The following is an 18,390-nucleotide window of genomic DNA, read 5'->3' on the forward strand; positions in this document are numbered from 1 at the left end:
GCATATGGTCATGTCTGAACTGGGGTGGCGTGGTGAGCAAAATAACGATGGATTAATCCCAAATCTGTAACTGGGGGTGAATGTTTTGCCAATGTGCAACATTCCGTCCATCATCTTGTGTGTTTTGCTGTTCGCCCTATGTGGGAAGTGTATGCTAAGACGTGGGTCCTGTGCTCACTACGCAACTGGAGTCAAGCTATACTGGCTAAAGAGGGGCGAAACCCCGAAACCGGTCCTAGGATGCTTGATTCCGGTTCAGGGAAGACATGGCTTGGCAGATCGGGCTGGACTGTTCCCATGAGGAACAGGGTCAAGACTGATTTGCATATGTACATGTCTGAACTGGGGTGGCGTGGTGAGCAAAATAACGATGGATTAAACCCAGATCTGTGACTGGGGGTGAATGCTTTGCCAATGTGCAACATTCCGTCCATCATCTTGTGTGTTTTGCTGTTCGCCCTATGTGGGAAGGGTATGCCCTGACGGGGGTCCCGTGCTCACTACGCCACTGGAGTCAAGCTATCCTGGCTGAAGAGGGGTGAAACCCCGAAACCGGTCCTAGGATGCTTGATTCCGGTTCAGGGAACACATGGCTTGGCAGTTCAGGCTGGACTGTTCCCATGAGGCACAGGGTCAAGACTGATTTGCCTATGGCCATGTCTGAACTAGGGTGGCGTGGTGAGCAAAATAATGATGGATTAAACCCAGATCTGTGACTGGGGGTGAATGTTTTGCCAATGTGCAACATTCCGTCCATCATCTTGTGTGTTTTGCTGTTCTCCCTATGTGGGAACGATATGCCCAGACGTGGGTTCCGTGCTCACTACGCCACTGGAGTCAAGCTATCCTGGCTGAAGAGGGGTGAAACCCTGAAACCGGTGCTAGGATGCTTGATTCCGGTTCAGGGAGGACATGGCTTGGCAGTTCGGGCTGGACTGTTCCCAAGAGGCACAGGATCAAGACTGATTTGCATATGCCCATGTCTGAACTGGGGTGGCGTAGTGAGCAAAATAACGATGGATTAAACCCAGATCTGTGACTGGGGGTGAATGTTTTGCCAATGTGCAACATTCCGTCCATCATCTTGTGTGTTTTGCTGTTCGCCCTACGTGGGAAGGGTATGCCCAGACATGGGTCCCGTGCTCACTACGCCACTGGAGTTAAGCTATCCTGGCTGAAGAGGGGTGAAACCCTGAAACCGGTCCTAGGATGCTTGATTCCGGATCAGGGAAGACATGGCTTGGCATTTCGGGCTGCACTGATCCCATGAGGCACAGGGTCAAGACTGATTTGCATATGGCAATGTCTGAACTGGGGTGGCGTGGTGAGCAAAATAACGATGGATTAAACCCAGATCTGTGACTGGGGGTGAATGTTTTGCCAATGTGCAACATTCCGTCCATCATCTTGTGTGTTTTGCTGTTCGCCCTATGTGGGAAGAGTATGCCCAGACGTGGGTCCCTTGCTCACTACGCCACTGGAGTCAAGCTATCCTGCCTGAAGAGGGGTGAAACCCCGAAACCGGTCCTAGGATGCTTGATTCCGGTTCAGGGAATACATGGCTTGGCAGATCGGGCTGGACTGTTCCCATGAGGCACAGGGTCAAGACTGATTTGCATATGGCCATGTCTGAACTGGGGTGGCGTGGTGAGCAAAATAACGATGGATTAAACCCAGATCTGTGACTGGGGGTGAATGTTTTGCCAATGTGCAACATTCTGTCCATCATCTTGTGTGTTTTGCTGTGCGCCCTATGTGGGAAGGGTATGCCCAGACGTGGGTCCCGAGCTCACTACGCCACTGGAGTCAAGCTATCCTGGCTGAAGAGGGGTGAAACCCCGAAACCGGTCCTAGGATGCTTGATTCCGGTTCAGGGAAGACATGGCTTGGCAGATCGGGCTGGACTGTTCCCATGAGGAACAGGGTCAAGACTGATTTGCATATGTACATGTCTGAACTGGGGTGGCGTGGTGAGCAAAATAACGATGGATTAAACCCAGATCTGTGACTGGGGGTGAATGTTTTGCCAATGTGCAACATTCCGTCCATCATCTTGTGTGTTTTGCTGTTCGCCCTATGTGGGAAGGGTATGCCCAGACGTGGGTCCCTTGCTCACTATGCCACTGGAGTCAAGCTATCCTGGATGAAGAGGGGTGAAACCCCGAAACCGTTGCTAGGATGCTTGATTCCGGGTTCAGGGAAGACATGGCATGGCAGTTCGGGCTGGACTGTTCCCATGAGTCACAGAGTCAAGGCTGATTTGCATATGGCCATGTCTGAACTGGGGTGGCGTGGTGAGCAAAATAACGATGGATTAAACCCAGATCTGTGACTGGGGGTGAATGTTTTGCCAATGTGCAATATTCCGTCCATCATCTTGTGTGTTTTGCTGTTCGCCCTATGTGGGAAGGGTATGCTCCGACATGGGTCCTGTGCTCACTACACCACTGGAGTTAAGCTATCCTGGCTGAAGAGGGGTGAAACCCCGAAACCGGTCCTAGGATGCTTGAGTCCATTCAGGGAAGACATGGCTTGGCAGTTCGGGCTGGACTGTTCCCATGAGGCACAGGGTCTAGACTAATTTGCATATGGCCATGTCTGAACTGGGGTGGCGTGGTGAGCAAAATAACATTGGATTAATCCCAGATCTGTGACTGGGGGTGAATATTTTGCCAATGTGCAACATTCCGTCCATCATCTTGTGTGTTTTGCTGTTCGCCCTATGTGGGAAGGATATGCCCAGACGTGGGTCCTGTGCTCACTACGCCACTGGAGTCAAGCTATCCTGGCTGAAGAGGGGTGAAACCCCGAAACCGGAACTAGGATGCTTGATTCCGGTTCAGGGAAGACATGGCTTGGCAGTTCGGGCTGGACTGTTCCCATGAGGCGCAGGGTCAAGACTGATTTGCATTTGGACATGTCTGAACTGGGGTGGCGTGGTGAGCAAAATATTGATGGATTAAACCCAGATCTGTGACTGGGGGTGAATGTTTTGCCAATGTGCAACATTCTGTCCATCATCTTGTGTGTTTTGCAGTGCGTCCTATGTGGGAAGGGTATGCCCAGACGTGGGTCCTGTGCTCACTACGCCACTGGAGTCAAGCTATCCTGGCTGAAGAGGGGTGAAACCCCGAAACCGGTCCTAGGATGCTTGATTTAGGTTCAGGGAAGACATGGCTTGGCAGATCGGGCTGGACTGTTCCCATGAGGAACAGGGTCAAGACTGATTTGCATATGTACATGTCTGAACTGGGGTGGCGTAGTGAGCAAAATAACGATGGATTAAACCCAGATCTGTGACTGGGGGTGAATGTTTTGCCAATGTGCAACATTCTGTCCATCATCTTGTGTGTTTTGCAGTGCGTCCTATGTGGGAAGGGTATGCCCAGACGTGGGTCCTGTGCTCACTACGCCACTGGAGTCAAGCTATCCTGGCTGAAGAGGGGTGAAACCCCGAAACCGGTCCTAGGATGCTTGATTCCGGTTCAGGGAAGACATGGCTTGGCAGATCGGGCTGGACTGTTCCCATGAGGAACAGGGTCAAGACTGATTTGCATATGTACATGTCTGAACTGGGGTGGCGTGGTGAGCAAAATAACGATGGATTAAACCCAGATCTGTGACTGGGGGTGAATGTTTTGCCAATGTGCAACATTCCGTCCATCATCTTGTGTGTTTTGCTGTTCGCCCTATGTGGGAAGGGTATGCCCAGACGTGGGTCCCTTGCTCACTATGCCACTGGAGTCAAGCTATCCTGGATGAAGAGGGGTGAAACCCCGAAACCGTTGCTAGGATGCTTGATTCCGGGTTCAGGGAAGACATGGCATGGCAGTTCGGGCTGGACTGTTCCCATGAGTCACAGAGTCAAGGCTGATTTGCATATGGCCATGTCTGAACTGGGGTGGCGTGGTGAGCAAAATAACGATGGATTAAACCCAGATCTGTGACTGGGGGTGAATGTTTTGCCAATGTGCAATATTCCGTCCATCATCTTGTGTGTTTTGCTGTTCGCCCTATGTGGGAAGGGTATGCTCCGACATGGGTCCTGTGCTCACTACACCACTGGAGTTAAGCTATCCTGGCTGAAGAGGGGTGAAACCCCGAAACCGGTCCTAGGATGCTTGAGTCCATTCAGGGAAGACATGGCTTGGCAGTTCGGGCTGGACTGTTCCCATGAGGCACAGGGTCTAGACTAATTTGCATATGGCCATGTCTGAACTGGGGTGGGGTGGTGAGCAAAATAACATTGGATTAATCCCAGATCTGTGACTGGGGGTGAATATTTTGCCAATGTGCAACATTCCGTCCATCATCTTGTGTGTTTTGCTTTTCGCCCTATGTGGGAAGGGTATGCCCAGACGTGGGTCCTGTGCTCACTACGCCACTGGAGTCAAGCTATCCTTCCTGAAGAGGGGTGAAACCCCGAAACCGGTCCTAGGATGCTTGATTCCGGTTCAGGGTATACATGGCTTGGCAGTTCGGGCTGGACTGTTCCCATGAGGCACAGGGTCAAGACTGATTTGCATTTGGACATGTCTGAACTGGGGTGGCGTGGTGAGCAAAATAATGATGGATTAAACCCAGATCTGTGAATGGGGGTGAATGTTTTGCCAATGTGCAACATTCTGTCCATCATCTTGTGTGTTTTGCAGTGCGTCCTATGTGGGAAGGGTATGTCCAGACGTGGGTCCTGTGCTCACTACGCCACTGGAGTCAAGCTATCCTGGCTGAAGAGGGGTGAAACCCCGAAACCGGTCCTAGGATGCTTGATTCAGGTTCAGGGAAGACATGGCTTGGCAGATCGGGCTGGACTGTTCCCATGAGGAACAGGGTCAAGACTGATTTGCATATGTACATGTCTGAACTGGGGTGGCGTGGTGAGCAAAATAACGATGGATTAAACCCAGATCTGTGACTGGGGGTGAATGTTTTGCCAATGTGCAACATTCTGTCCATCATCTTGTGTGTTTTGCAGTGCGTCCTATGTGGGAAGGGTATGCCCAGACGTGGGTCCTGTGCTCACTACGCCACTGGAGTCAAGCTATCCTGGCTGAAGAGGGGTGAAACCCCGAAACCGGTCCTAGGATGCTTGATTCCGGTTCAGGGAGGACATGGCTTGGCAGTTCGGGCTGGACTGTTCCCATGAGGCACAGGATCAAGACTGATTTGCATATGCCCATGTCTGAACTGGGGTGGCGTAGTGAGCAAAATAACGATGGATTAAACCCAGATCTGTGACTGGGGGTGAATGTTTTGCCAATGTGCAACATTCCGTCCATCATCTTGTGTGTTTTGCTGTTCTCCCTATGTGGGAACGGTATGCCCAGACGTGGGTTCCGTGCTCACTACGCCACTGGATTCAAGCTATCATGGCTGAAGAGGGGTGAAACCCTGAAACCGGTCCTAGGATGCTTGATTCCGGTTCAGGGAGGACATGGCTTGGCAGTTCGGGCTGGACTGTTCCCATGAGGCACAGGATCAAGACTGATTTGCATATGCCCATGTCTGAACTGGGGTGGCGTAGTGAGCAAAATAACGATGGATTAAACCCAGATCTGTGACTGGGGGTGAATGTTTTGCCAATGTGCAACATTCCGTCCATCATCTTGTGTGTTTTGCTGTTCGCCCTACGTGGGAAGGGTATGCCCAGACATGGGTCCCGTGCTCACTACGCAACTGGAGTTAAGCTATCCTGGCTGAAGAGGGGTGAAACCCTGAAACCGGTCCTAGGATGCTTGATTCCGGATCAGGAAAGACATGGCTTGGCAGTTCGGGCTGCACTGATCCCATGAGGCACAGGGTCAAGACTGATTTGCATATGGCAATGTCTGAACTGGGGTGGCGTGGTGAGCAAAATAACGATGGATTAAACCCAGATCTGTGACTGGGGGTGAATGTTTTGCCAATGTGCAACATTCCGTCCATCATCTTGTGTGTTTTGCTGTTCGCCTTATGTGGGAAGAGTATGCCCAGACGTGGGTCCCTTGCTCACTACGCCACTGGAGTCAAGCTATCCTGCCTGAAGAGGGGTGAAACCCCGAAACCGGTCCTAGGATGCTTGATTCCGGTTCAGGGAACACATGGCTTGGCAGTTCAGGCTGGACTGTTCCCATGAGGCACAGGGTCAAGACTGATTTGCCTATGGCCATGTCTGAACTAGGGTGGCGTGGTGAGCAAAATAATGATGGATTAAACCCAGATCTGTGACTGGGGGTGAATGTTTTGCCAATGTGCAACATTCCGTCCATCATCTTGTGTGTTTTGCTGTTCTCCCTATGTGGGAACGATATGCCCAGACGTGGGTTCCGTGCTCACTACGCCACTGGAGTCAAGCTATCCTGGCTGAAGAGGGGTGAAACCCTGAAACCGGTGCTAGGATGCTTGATTCCGGTTCAGGGAGGACATGGCTTGGCAGTTCGGGCTGGACTGTTCCCAAGAGGCACAGGATCAAGACTGATTTGCATATGCCCATGTCTGAACTGGGGTGGCGTAGTGAGCAAAATAACGATGGATTAAACCCAGATCTGTGACTGGGGGTGAATGTTTTGCCAATGTGCAACATTCCGTCCATCATCTTGTGTGTTTTGCTGTTCGCCCCACGTGGGAAGGGTATGCCCAGACATGGGTCCCGTGCTCACTACGCCACTGGAGTTAAGCTATCCTGGCTGAAGAGGGGTGAAACCCTGAAACCGGTCCTAGGATGCTTGATTCCGGATCAGGGAAGACATGGCTTGGCATTTCGGGCTGCACTGATCCCATGAGGCACAGGGTCAAGACTGATTTGCATATGGCAATGTCTGAACTGGGGTGGCGTGGTGAGCAAAATAATGATGGATTAAACCCAGATCTGTGACCGGGGGTGAATGTTTTGCCAATGTGCAACATTCCGTCCATCATCTTGTGTGTTTTGCTGTTCGCCCTATGTGGGAAGAGTATGCCCAGACGTGGGTTCCGTGCTCACTACGCCACTGGAGTCAAGCTATCCTGCCTGAAGAGGGGTGAAACCCCGAAACCGGTCCTAGGATGCTTGATTCCGGTTCAGGGAATACATGGCTTGGCAGATCGGGCTGGACTGTTCCCATGAGGCACAGGGTCAAGACTGATTTGCATATGGCCATGTCTGAACTGGGGTGGCGTGGTGAGCAAAATAACGATGGATTAAACCCAGATCTGTGACTGGGGGTGAATGTTTTGCCAATGTGCAACATTCTGTCCATCATCTTGTGTGTTTTGCTGTGCGCCCTATGTGGGAAGGGTATGCCCAGACGTGGGTCCTGTGCTCACTACGCCACTGGAGTCAAGCTATCCTGGCTGAAGAGGGGTGAAACCCCGAAACCGGTCCTAGGATGCTTGATTCCGGTTCAGGGAAGACATGGCTTGGCAGATCGGGCTGGACTGTTCCCATGAGGAACAGGGTCAAGACTGATTTGCATATGTACATGTCTGAACTGGGGTGGCGTGGTGAGCAAAATAACGATGGATTAAACCCAGATCTGTGACTGGGGGTGAATGTTTTGCCAATGTGCAACATTCTGTCCATCATCTTGTGTGTTTTGCAGTGCGTCCTATGTGGGAAGGGTATGCCCAGACGTGGGTCCTGTGCTCACTACGCCACTGGAGTCAAGCTATCCTGGCTGAAGAGGGGTGAAACCCCGAAACCGGTCCTAGGATGCTTGATTCCGGTTCAGGGAGGACATGGCTTGGCAGTTCGGGCTGGACTGTTCCCATGAGGCACAGGATCAAGACTGATTTGCATATGCCCATGTCTGAACTGGGGTGGCGTAGTGAGCAAAATAACGATGGATTAAACCCAGATCTGTGACTGGGGGTGAATGTTTTGCCAATGTGCAACATTCCGTCCATCATCTTGTGTGTTTTGCTGTTCTCCCTATGTGGGAACGGTATGCCCAGACGTGGGTTCCGTGCTCACTATGCCACTGGATTCAAGCTATCATGGCTGAAGAGGGGTGAAACCCTGAAACCGGTCCTAGGATGCTTGATTCCGGTTCAGGGAGGACATGGCTTGGCAGTTCGGGCTGGACTGTTCCCATGAGGCACAGGATCAAGACTGATTTGCATATCCCCATGTCTGAACTGGGGTGGCGTAGTGAGCAAAATAACGATGGATTAAACCCAGATCTGTGACTGGGGGTGAATGTTTTGCCAATGTGCAACAGTCTGTCCATCATCTTGTGTGTTTTGCTGTTCGCCCTACGTGGGAAGGGTATGCCCAGACATGGGTCCCGTGCTCACTACGCAACTGGAGTTAAGCTATCCTGGCTGAAGAGGGGTGAAACCCTGAAACCGGTCCTAGGATGCTTGATTCCGGATCAGGAAAGACATGGCTTGGCAGTTCGGGCTGCACTGATCCCATGAGGCACAGGGTCAAGACTGATTTGCATATGGCAATGTCTGAACTGGGGTGGCGTGGTGAGCAAAATAACGATGGATTAAACCCAGATCTGTGACTGGGGGTGAATGTTTTGCCAATGTGCAACATTCCGTCCATCATCTTGTGTGTTTTGCTGTTCGCCCTATGTGGGAAGGGTATGCCCAGACATGGGTCCCGTGCTCACTACGCCACTGGAGTTAAGCTATCCTGGCTGAAGAGGGGTGAAACCCTGAAACCGGTCCTAGGATGCTTGATTCCGGATCAGGGAAGACATGGCTTGGCATTTCGGGCTGCACTGATCCCATGAGGCACAGGGTCAAGACTGATTTGCATATGGCAATGTCTGAACTGGGGTGGCGTGGTGAGCAAAATAACGATGGATTAAACCCAGATCTGTGACTGGGGGTGAATGTTTTGCCAATGTGCAACATTCCGTCCATCATCTTGTGTGTTTTGCTGTTCGCCCTATGTGGGAAGAGTATGCCCAGACGTGGGTCCCTTGCTCACTACGCCACTGGAGTCAAGCTATCCTGCCTGAAGAGGGGTGAAACCCCGAAACCGGTCCTAGGATGCTTGATTCCGGTTCAGGGAATACATGGCTTGGCAGATCGGGCTGGACTGTTCCCATGAGGCACAGGGTCAAGACTGATATGCATATGGCCATGTCTGAACTGGGGTGGCGTGGTGAGCAAAATAACGATGGATTAAACCCAGATCTGTGACTGGGGGTGAATGTTTTGCCAATGTGCAACATTCTGTCCATCATCTTGTGTGTTTTGCTGTGCGCCCTATGTGGGAAGGGTATGCCCAGACGTGGGTCCCGAGCTCACTACGCCACTGGAGTCAAGCTATCCTGGCTGAAGAGGGGTGAAACCCCGAAACCGGTCCTAGGATGCTTGATTCCGGTTCAGGGAAGACATGGCTTGGCAGATCGGGCTGGACTGTTCCCATGAGGAACAGGGTCAAGACTGATTTGCATATGTACATGTCTGAACTGGGGTGGCGTGGTGAGCAAAATAACGATGGATTAAACCCAGATCTGTGACTGGGGGTGAATGTTTTGCCAATGTGCAACATTCCGTCCATCATCTTGTGTGTTTTGCTGTTCGCCCTATGTGGGAAGGGTATGCCCAGACGTGGGTCCCTTGCTCACTATGCCACTGGAGTCAAGCTATCCTGGATGAAGAGGGGTGAAACCCCGAAACCGTTGCTAGGATGCTTGATTCCGGGTTCAGGGAAGACATGGCATGGCAGTTCGGGCTGGACTGTTCCCATGAGTCACAGAGTCAAGGCTGATTTGCATATGGCCATGTCTGAACTGGGGTGGCGTGGTGAGCAAAATAACGATGGATTAAACCCAGATCTGTGACTGGGGGTGAATGTTTTGCCAATGTGCAATATTCCGTCCATCATCTTGTGTGTTTTGCTGTTCGCCCTATGTGGGAAGGGTATGCTCCGACATGGGTCCTGTGCTCACTACACCACTGGAGTTAAGCTATCCTGGCTGAAGAGGGGTGAAACCCCGAAACCGGTCCTAGGATGCTTGAGTCCATTCAGGGAAGACATGGCTTGGCAGTTCGGGCTGGACTGTTCCCATGAGGCACAGGGTCTAGACTAATTTGCATATGGCCATGTCTGAACTGGGGTGGCGTGGTGAGCAAAATAACATTGGATTAATCCCAGATCTGTGACTGGGGGTGAATATTTTGCCAATGTGCAACATTCCGTCCATCATCTTGTGTGTTTTGCTGTTCGCCCTATGTGGGAAGGGTATGCCCAGACGTGGGTCCTGTGCTCACTACGCCACTGGAGTCAAGCTATCCTGGCTGAAGAGGGGTGAAACCCCGAAACCGGAACTAGGATGCTTGATTCCGGTTCAGGGAAGACATGGCTTGGCAGTTCGGGCTGGACTGTTCCCATGAGGCACAGGGTCAAGACTGATTTGCATTTGGACATGTCTGAACTGGGGTGGCGTGGTGAGCAAAATAATGATGGATTAAACCCAGATCTGTGACTGGGGGTGAATGTTTTGCCAATGTGCAACATTCTGTCCATCATCTTGTGTGTTTTGCAGTGCGTCCTATGTGGGAAGGGTATGCCCAGACGTGGGTCCTGTGCTCACTACGCCACTGGAGTCAAGCTATCCTGGCTGAAGAGGGGTGAAACCCCGAAACCGGTCCTAGGATGCTTGATTTAGGTTCAGGGAAGACATGGCTTGGCAGATCGGGCTGGACTGTTCCCATGAGGAACAGGGTCAAGACTGATTTGCATATGTACATGTCTGAACTGGGGTGGCGTAGTGAGCAAAATAACGATGGATTAAACCCAGATCTGTGACTGGGGGTGAATGTTTTGCCAATGTGCAACATTCTGTCCATCATCTTGTGTGTTTTGCAGTGCGTCCTATGTGGGAAGGGTATGCCCAGACGTGGGTCCTGTGCTCACTACGCCACTGGAGTCAAGCTATCCTGGCTGAAGAGGGGTGAAACCCCGAAACCGGTCCTAGGATGCTTGATTCCGGTTCAGGGAAGACATGGCTTGGCAGATCGGGCTGGACTGTTCCCATGAGGAACAGGGTCAAGACTGATTTGCATATGTACATGTCTGAACTGGGGTGGCGTGGTGAGCAAAATAACGATGGATTAAACCCAGATCTGTGACTGGGGGTGAATGTTTTGCCAATGTGCAACATTCCGTCCATCATCTTGTGTGTTTTGCTGTTCGCCCTATGTGGGAAGGGTATGCCCAGACGTGGGTCCCTTGCTCACTATGCCACTGGAGTCAAGCTATCCTGGATGAAGAGGGGTGAAACCCCGAAACCGTTGCTAGGATGCTTGATTCCGGGTTCAGGGAAGACATGGCATGGCAGTTCGGGCTGGACTGTTCCCATGAGTCACAGAGTCAAGGCTGATTTGCATATGGCCATGTCTGAACTGGGGTGGCGTGGTGAGCAAAATAACGATGGATTAAACCCAGATCTGTGACTGGGGGTGAATGTTTTGCCAATGTGCAATATTCCGTCCATCATCTTGTGTGTTTTGCTGTTCGCCCTATGTGGGAAGGGTATGCTCCGACATGGGTCCTGTGCTCACTACACCACTGGAGTTAAGCTATCCTGGCTGAAGAGGGGTGAAACCCCGAAACCGGTCCTAGGATGCTTGAGTCCATTCAGGGAAGACATGGCTTGGCAGTTCGGGCTGGACTGTTCCCATGAGGCACAGGGTCTAGACTAATTTGCATATGGCCATGTCTGAACTGGGGTGGGGTGGTGAGCAAAATAACATTGGATTAATCCCAGATCTGTGACTGGGGGTGAATATTTTGCCAATGTGCAACATTCCGTCCATCATCTTGTGTGTTTTGCTTTTCGCCCTATGTGGGAAGGGTATGCCCAGACGTGGGTCCTGTGCTCACTACGCCACTGGAGTCAAGCTATCCTTCCTGAAGAGGGGTGAAACCCCGAAACCGGTCCTAGGATGCTTGATTCCGGTTCAGGGTATACATGGCTTGGCAGTTCGGGCTGGACTGTTCCCATGAGGCACAGGGTCAAGACTGATTTGCATTTGGACATGTCTGAACTGGGGTGGCGTGGTGAGCAAAATAATGATGGATTAAACCCAGATCTGTGAATGGGGGTGAATGTTTTGCCAATGTGCAACATTCTGTCCATCATCTTGTGTGTTTTGCAGTGCGTCCTATGTGGGAAGGGTATGCCCAGACGTGGGTCCTGTGCTCACTACGCCACTGGAGTCAAGCTATCCTGGCTGAAGAGGGGTGAAACCCCGAAACCGGTCCTAGGATGCTTGATTCAGGTTCAGGGAAGACATGGCTTGGCAGATCGGGCTGGACTGTTCCCATGAGGAACAGGGTCAAGACTGATTTGCATATGTACATGTCTGAACTGGGGTGGCGTGGTGAGCAAAATAACGATGGATTAAACCCAGATCTGTGACTGGGGGTGAATGTTTTGCCAATGTGCAACATTCTGTCCATCATCTTGTGTGTTTTGCAGTGCGTCCTATGTGGGAAGGGTATGCCCAGACGTGGGTCCTGTGCTCACTACGCCACTGGAGTCAAGCTATCCTGGCTGAAGAGGGGTGAAACCCCGAAACCGGTCCTAGGATGCTTGATTCCGGTTCAGGGAGGACATGGCTTGGCAGTTCGGGCTGGACTGTTCCCATGAGGCACAGGATCAAGACTGATTTGCATATGCCCATGTCTGAACTGGGGTGGCGTAGTGAGCAAAATAACGATGGATTAAACCCAGATCTGTGACTGGGGGTGAATGTTTTGCCAATGTGCAACATTCCGTCCATCATCTTGTGTGTTTTGCTGTTCTCCCTATGTGGGAACGGTATGCCCAGACGTGGGTTCCGTGCTCACTACGCCACTGGATTCAAGCTATCATGGCTGAAGAGGGGTGAAACCCTGAAACCGGTCCTAGGATGCTTGATTCCGGTTCAGGGAGGACATGGCTTGGCAGTTCGGGCTGGACTGTTCCCATGAGGCACAGGATCAAGACTGATTTACATATGCCCATGTCTGAACTGGGGTGGCGTAGTGAGCAAAATAACGATGGATTAAACCCAGATCTGTGACTGGGGGTGAATGTTTTGCCAATGTGCAACATTCCGTCCATCATCTTGTGTGTTTTGCTGTTCGCCCTACGTGGGAAGGGTATGCCCAGACATGGGTCCCGTGCTCACTACGCAACTGGAGTTAAGCTATCCTGGCTGAAGAGGGGTGAAACCCTGAAACCGGTCCTAGGATGCTTGATTCCGGATCAGGAAAGACATGGCTTGGCAGTTCGGGCTGCACTGATCCCATGAGGCACAGGGTCAAGACTGATTTGCATATGGCAATGTCTGAACTGGGGTGGCGTGGTGAGCAAAATAACGATGGATTAAACCCAGATCTGTGACTGGGGGTGAATGTTTTGCCAATGTGCAACATTCCGTCCATCATCTTGTGTGTTTTGCTGTTCGCCTTATGTGGGAAGAGTATGCCCAGACGTGGGTCCCTTGCTCACTACGCCACTGGAGTCAAGCTATCCTGCCTGAAGAGGGGTGAAACCCCGAAACCGGTCCTAGGATGCTTGATTCCGGTTCAGGGAACACATGGCTTGGCAGTTCAGGCTGGACTGTTCCCATGAGGCACAGGGTCAAGACTGATTTGCCTATGGCCATGTCTGAACTAGGGTGGCGTGGTGAGCAAAATAATGATGGATTAAACCCAGATCTGTGACTGGGGGTGAATGTTTTGCCAATGTGCAACATTCCGTCCATCATCTTGTGTGTTTTGCTGTTCTCCCTATGTGGGAACGATATGCCCAGACGTGGGTTCCGTGCTCACTACGCCACTGGAGTCAAGCTATCCTGGCTGAAGAGGGGTGAAACCCTGAAACCGGTGCTAGGATGCTTGATTCCGGTTCAGGGAGGACATGGCTTGGCAGTTCGGGCTGGACTGTTCCCAAGAGGCACAGGATCAAGACTGATTTGCATATGCCCATGTCTGAACTGGGGTGGCGTAGTGAGCAAAATAACGATGGATTAAACCCAGATCTGTGACTGGGGGTGAATGTTTTGCCAATGTGCAACATTCCGTCCATCATCTTGTGTGTTTTGCTGTTCGCCCCACGTGGGAAGGGTATGCCCAGACATGGGTCCCGTGCTCACTACGCCACTGGAGTTAAGCTATCCTGGCTGAAGAGGGGTGAAACCCTGAAACCGGTCCTAGGATGCTTGATTCCGGATCAGGGAAGACATGGCTTGGCATTTCGGGCTGCACTGATCCCATGAGGCACAGGGTCAAGACTGATTTGCATATGGCAATGTCTGAACTGGGGTGGCGTGGTGAGCAAAATAATGATGGATTAAACCCAGATCTGTGACTGGGGGTGAATGTTTTGCCAATGTGCAACATTCCGTCCATCATCTTGTGTGTTTTGCTGTTCGCCCTATGTGGGAAGAGTATGCCCAGACGTGGGTTCCGTGCTCACTACGCCACTGGAGTCAAGCTATCCTGCCTGAAGAGGGGTGAAACCCCGAAACCGGTCCTAGGATGCTTGATTCCGGTTCAGGGAATACATGGCTTGGCAGATCGGGCTGGACTGTTCCCATGAGGCACAGGGTCAAGACTGATTTGCATATGGCCATGTCTGAACTGGGGTGGCGTGGTGAGCAAAATAACGATGGATTAAACCCAGATCTGTGACTGGGGGTGAATGTTTTGCCAATGTGCAACATTCTGTCCATCATCTTGTGTGTTTTGCTGTGCGCCCTATGTGGGAAGGGTATGCCCAGACGTGGGTCCTGTGCTCACTACGCCACTGGAGTCAAGCTATCCTGGCTGAAGAGGGGTGAAACCCCGAAACCGGTCCTAGGATGCTTGATTCCGGTTCAGGGAAGACATGGCTTGGCAGATCGGGCTGGACTGTTCCCATGAGGAACAGGGTCAAGACTGATTTGCATATGTACATGTCTGAACTGGGGTGGCGTGGTGAGCAAAATAACGATGGATTAAACCCAGATCTGTGACTGGGGGTGAATGTTTTGCCAATGTGCAACATTCTGTCCATCATCTTGTGTGTTTTGCAGTGCGTCCTATGTGGGAAGGGTATGCCCAGACGTGGGTCCTGTGCTCACTACGCCACTGGAGTCAAGCTATCCTGGCTGAAGAGGGGTGAAACCCCGAAACCGGTCCTAGGATGCTTGATTCCGGTTCAGGGAGGACATGGCTTGGCAGTTCGGGCTGGACTGTTCCCATGAGGCACAGGATCAAGACTGATTTGCATATGCCCATGTCTGAACTGGGGTGGCGTAGTGAGCAAAATAACGATGGATTAAACCCAGATCTGTGACTGGGGGTGAATGTTTTGCCAATGTGCAACATTCCGTCCATCATCTTGTGTGTTTTGCTGTTCTCCCTATGTGGGAACGGTATGCCCAGACGTGGGTTCCGTGCTCACTACGCCACTGGATTCAAGCTATCATGGCTGAAGAGGGGTGAAACCCTGAAACCGGTCCTAGGATGCTTGATTCCGGTTCAGGGAGGACATGGCTTGGCAGTTCGGGCTGGACTGTTCCCATGAGGCACAGGATCAAGACTGATTTGCATATGCCCATGTCTGAACTGGGGTGGCGTAGTGAGCAAAATAACGATGGATTAAACCCAGATCTGTGACTGGGGGTGAATGTTTTGCCAATGTGCAACATTCTGTCCATCATCTTGTGTGTTTTGCTGTTCGCCCTACGTGGGAAGGGTATGCCCAGACATGGGTCCCGTGCTCACTACGCAACTGGAGTTAAGCTATCCTGGCTGAAGAGGGGTGAAACCCTGAAACCGGTCCTAGGATGCTTGATTCCGGATCAGGAAAGACATGGCTTGGCAGTTCGGGCTGCAATGATCCCATGAGGCACAGGGTCAAGACTGATTTGCATATGGCAATGTCTGAACTGGGGTGGCGTGGTGAGCAAAATAACGATGGATTAAACCCAGATCTGTGACTGGGGGTGAATGTTTTGCCAATGTGCAACATTCCGTCCATCATCTTGTGTGTTTTGCTGTTCGCCTTATGTGGGAAGAGTATGCCCAGACGTGGGTCCCTTGCTCACTACGCCACTGGAGTCAAGCTATCCTGCCTGAAGAGGGGTGAAACCCCGAAACCGGTCCTAGGATGCTTGATTCCGGTTCAGGGAATACATGGCTTGGCACATAGGGCTGGACTGTTCCCATGAGGCACAGGGTCAAGACTGATTTGCATATGGCCATGTCTGAACTGGGGTGGCGTGGTGAGCAAAATAACGATGGATTAAACCCAGATCTGTGACTGGGGGTGAATGTTTTGCCAATGTGCAACATTCTGTCCATCATCTTGTGTGTTTTGCTGTGCGCCCTATGTGGGAAGGGTATGCCCAGACGTGGGTCCCGTGCTCACTACGCCACTGGAGTCAAGCTATCCTGGCTGAAGAGGGGTGAAACCCCGAAACCGGTCCTAGGATGCTTGATTCCGGTTCAGGGAAGACATGGCTTGGCAGATCGGGCTGGACTGTTCCCATGAGGAACAGGGTCAAGACTGATTTGCATATGGCCATGTCTGAACTGGGGTGGCGTGGTGAGCAAAATAACGATGGATTAAACCCAGATCTGTGACTGGGGGTGAATGTTTTGCCAATGTGCAACATTCCGTCCATCATCTTGTGTGTTTTCCTGTTCGCCCTATGTGGGAAGGGTATGCCCAGACGTGGGTCCCGTGATCACTACGCCACGGAAGTCAAGCTATCCTGGCTGAAGAGGGGTGAAACCCCGAAACCGGTCCTAGGATGCTTAATTCCATTTCATGGAAGACATGGCTTGGCAGTTCGGGCTGGACTGTTCCCATGAGGCACAGGGTCAAGACTGATTTGCATATGGCCATGTCTGAACTGGGGTGGTGTGGTGAGTAAAATAACGATGGATTAAACCCAGATCTGTGACTGGGGGTGAATGTTTTGCCAATGTGCAACATTCCGTCCATCATCTTGTGTGTTTTGCTGTTCGCCCTATGTGGGAAGGGTATGCTCCGACATGGGTCCCGTGCTCACTACACCACTGGAGTTAAGCTATCCTGGCTGAAGAGGGGTGAAACCCCGAAACCGGTCCTAGGATGCTTGAGTCCGTTCATGGAAGACATGGCTTGGCAGTTCGGGCTGGACTGTTCCCATGAGGAACAGGGTCAAGACTGATTTGCATATGTACATGTCTGAACTGGGGTGGCGTGGTGAGCAAAATAACGATGGATTAAACCCAGATCTGTGACTGGGGGTGAATGTTTTGCCAATGTGCAACATTCCGTCAATCATCTTGTGTGTTTTGCTGTTCGCCCTATGTGGGAAGGGTATGCCCTGACGGGGGTCCCGTGCTCACTACGCCACTGGAGTCAAGCTATCCTGGCTGAAGAGGGGTGAAACCCCGAAACCGGTTCTAGGATGCTTGATTCCGGTTCAGGGAAGACATGGCTTGGCAGTTCAGGATGGACTGTTCCCATGAGGCAAAGGGTCAAGACTGATTTGCCTATGGCCATGTCTGAACTAGGGTGGCGTGCTGAGCAAAATAATGATGGATTAAACCCAGATCTGTGACTGGGGGTGAATGTTTTGCCAATGTGCAACATTCCGTCCATCATCTTGTGTGTTTTGCTGTTCTCCCTATGTGGGAAAGATATGCCCAGACGTGGGTTCCGTGCTCACTACGCCACTGGAGTCAAGCTATCATGGCTGAAGAGGGGTGAAACCCCGAAACCGGTCCTAGGATGCTTGATTCCGGTTCAGGGAAGACATGGCTTGGCAGATCGGGCTGGACTGTTCCCAAGAGGCACAGGATCAAGACTGATTTGCATATGCCCATGTCTGAACTGGGGTGGCGTAGTGAGCAAAATAACGATGGATTAAACCCAGATCTGTGACTGGGGGTGAATGTTTTGCCAATGTGCAACATTCCGTCCATCATCTTGTGTGTTTTGCTGTTCGCCCTACGTGGGAAGGGTATGCCCAGACATGGGTCCCGAGCTCACTACGCCACTGGAGTCAAGCTATCCTGGCTGAAGAGGGGTGAAACCCCGAAACCGGTCCTAGGATGCTTGATTCCGGTTCAGGGAAGACATGGCTTGGCAGATCGGGCTGGACTGTTCCCATGAGGAACAAGGTCAAGACTGATTTGCATATGTACATGTCTGAACTGGGGTGGCGTGGTGAGCAAAATAACGATGGATTAAACCCAGATCTGTGACTGGGGGTGAATGTTTTGCCAATGTGCAACATTCCGTCCATCATCTTGTGTGTTTTGCTGTTCGCCCTATGTGGGAAGGGTATGCCCAGGCGTGGGTCCCGTGCTCACTACGTCACTGGAGTCAATCTATCCTGGCTGAAGAGGGGTGCAACCCCGAAACCGGTCTTAGGATGCTTGATTCCGGTTCAGGGAAGACATGGCTTGGCAGTTCGGGCTGGACTGATCCCATGAGG

This window comes from Triturus cristatus, chromosome 1_1 (assembly GCF_964204655.1).
Source record: "Triturus cristatus chromosome 1_1, aTriCri1.1, whole genome shotgun sequence".
Taxonomy (NCBI): domain Eukaryota; kingdom Metazoa; phylum Chordata; class Amphibia; order Caudata; family Salamandridae; genus Triturus; species Triturus cristatus.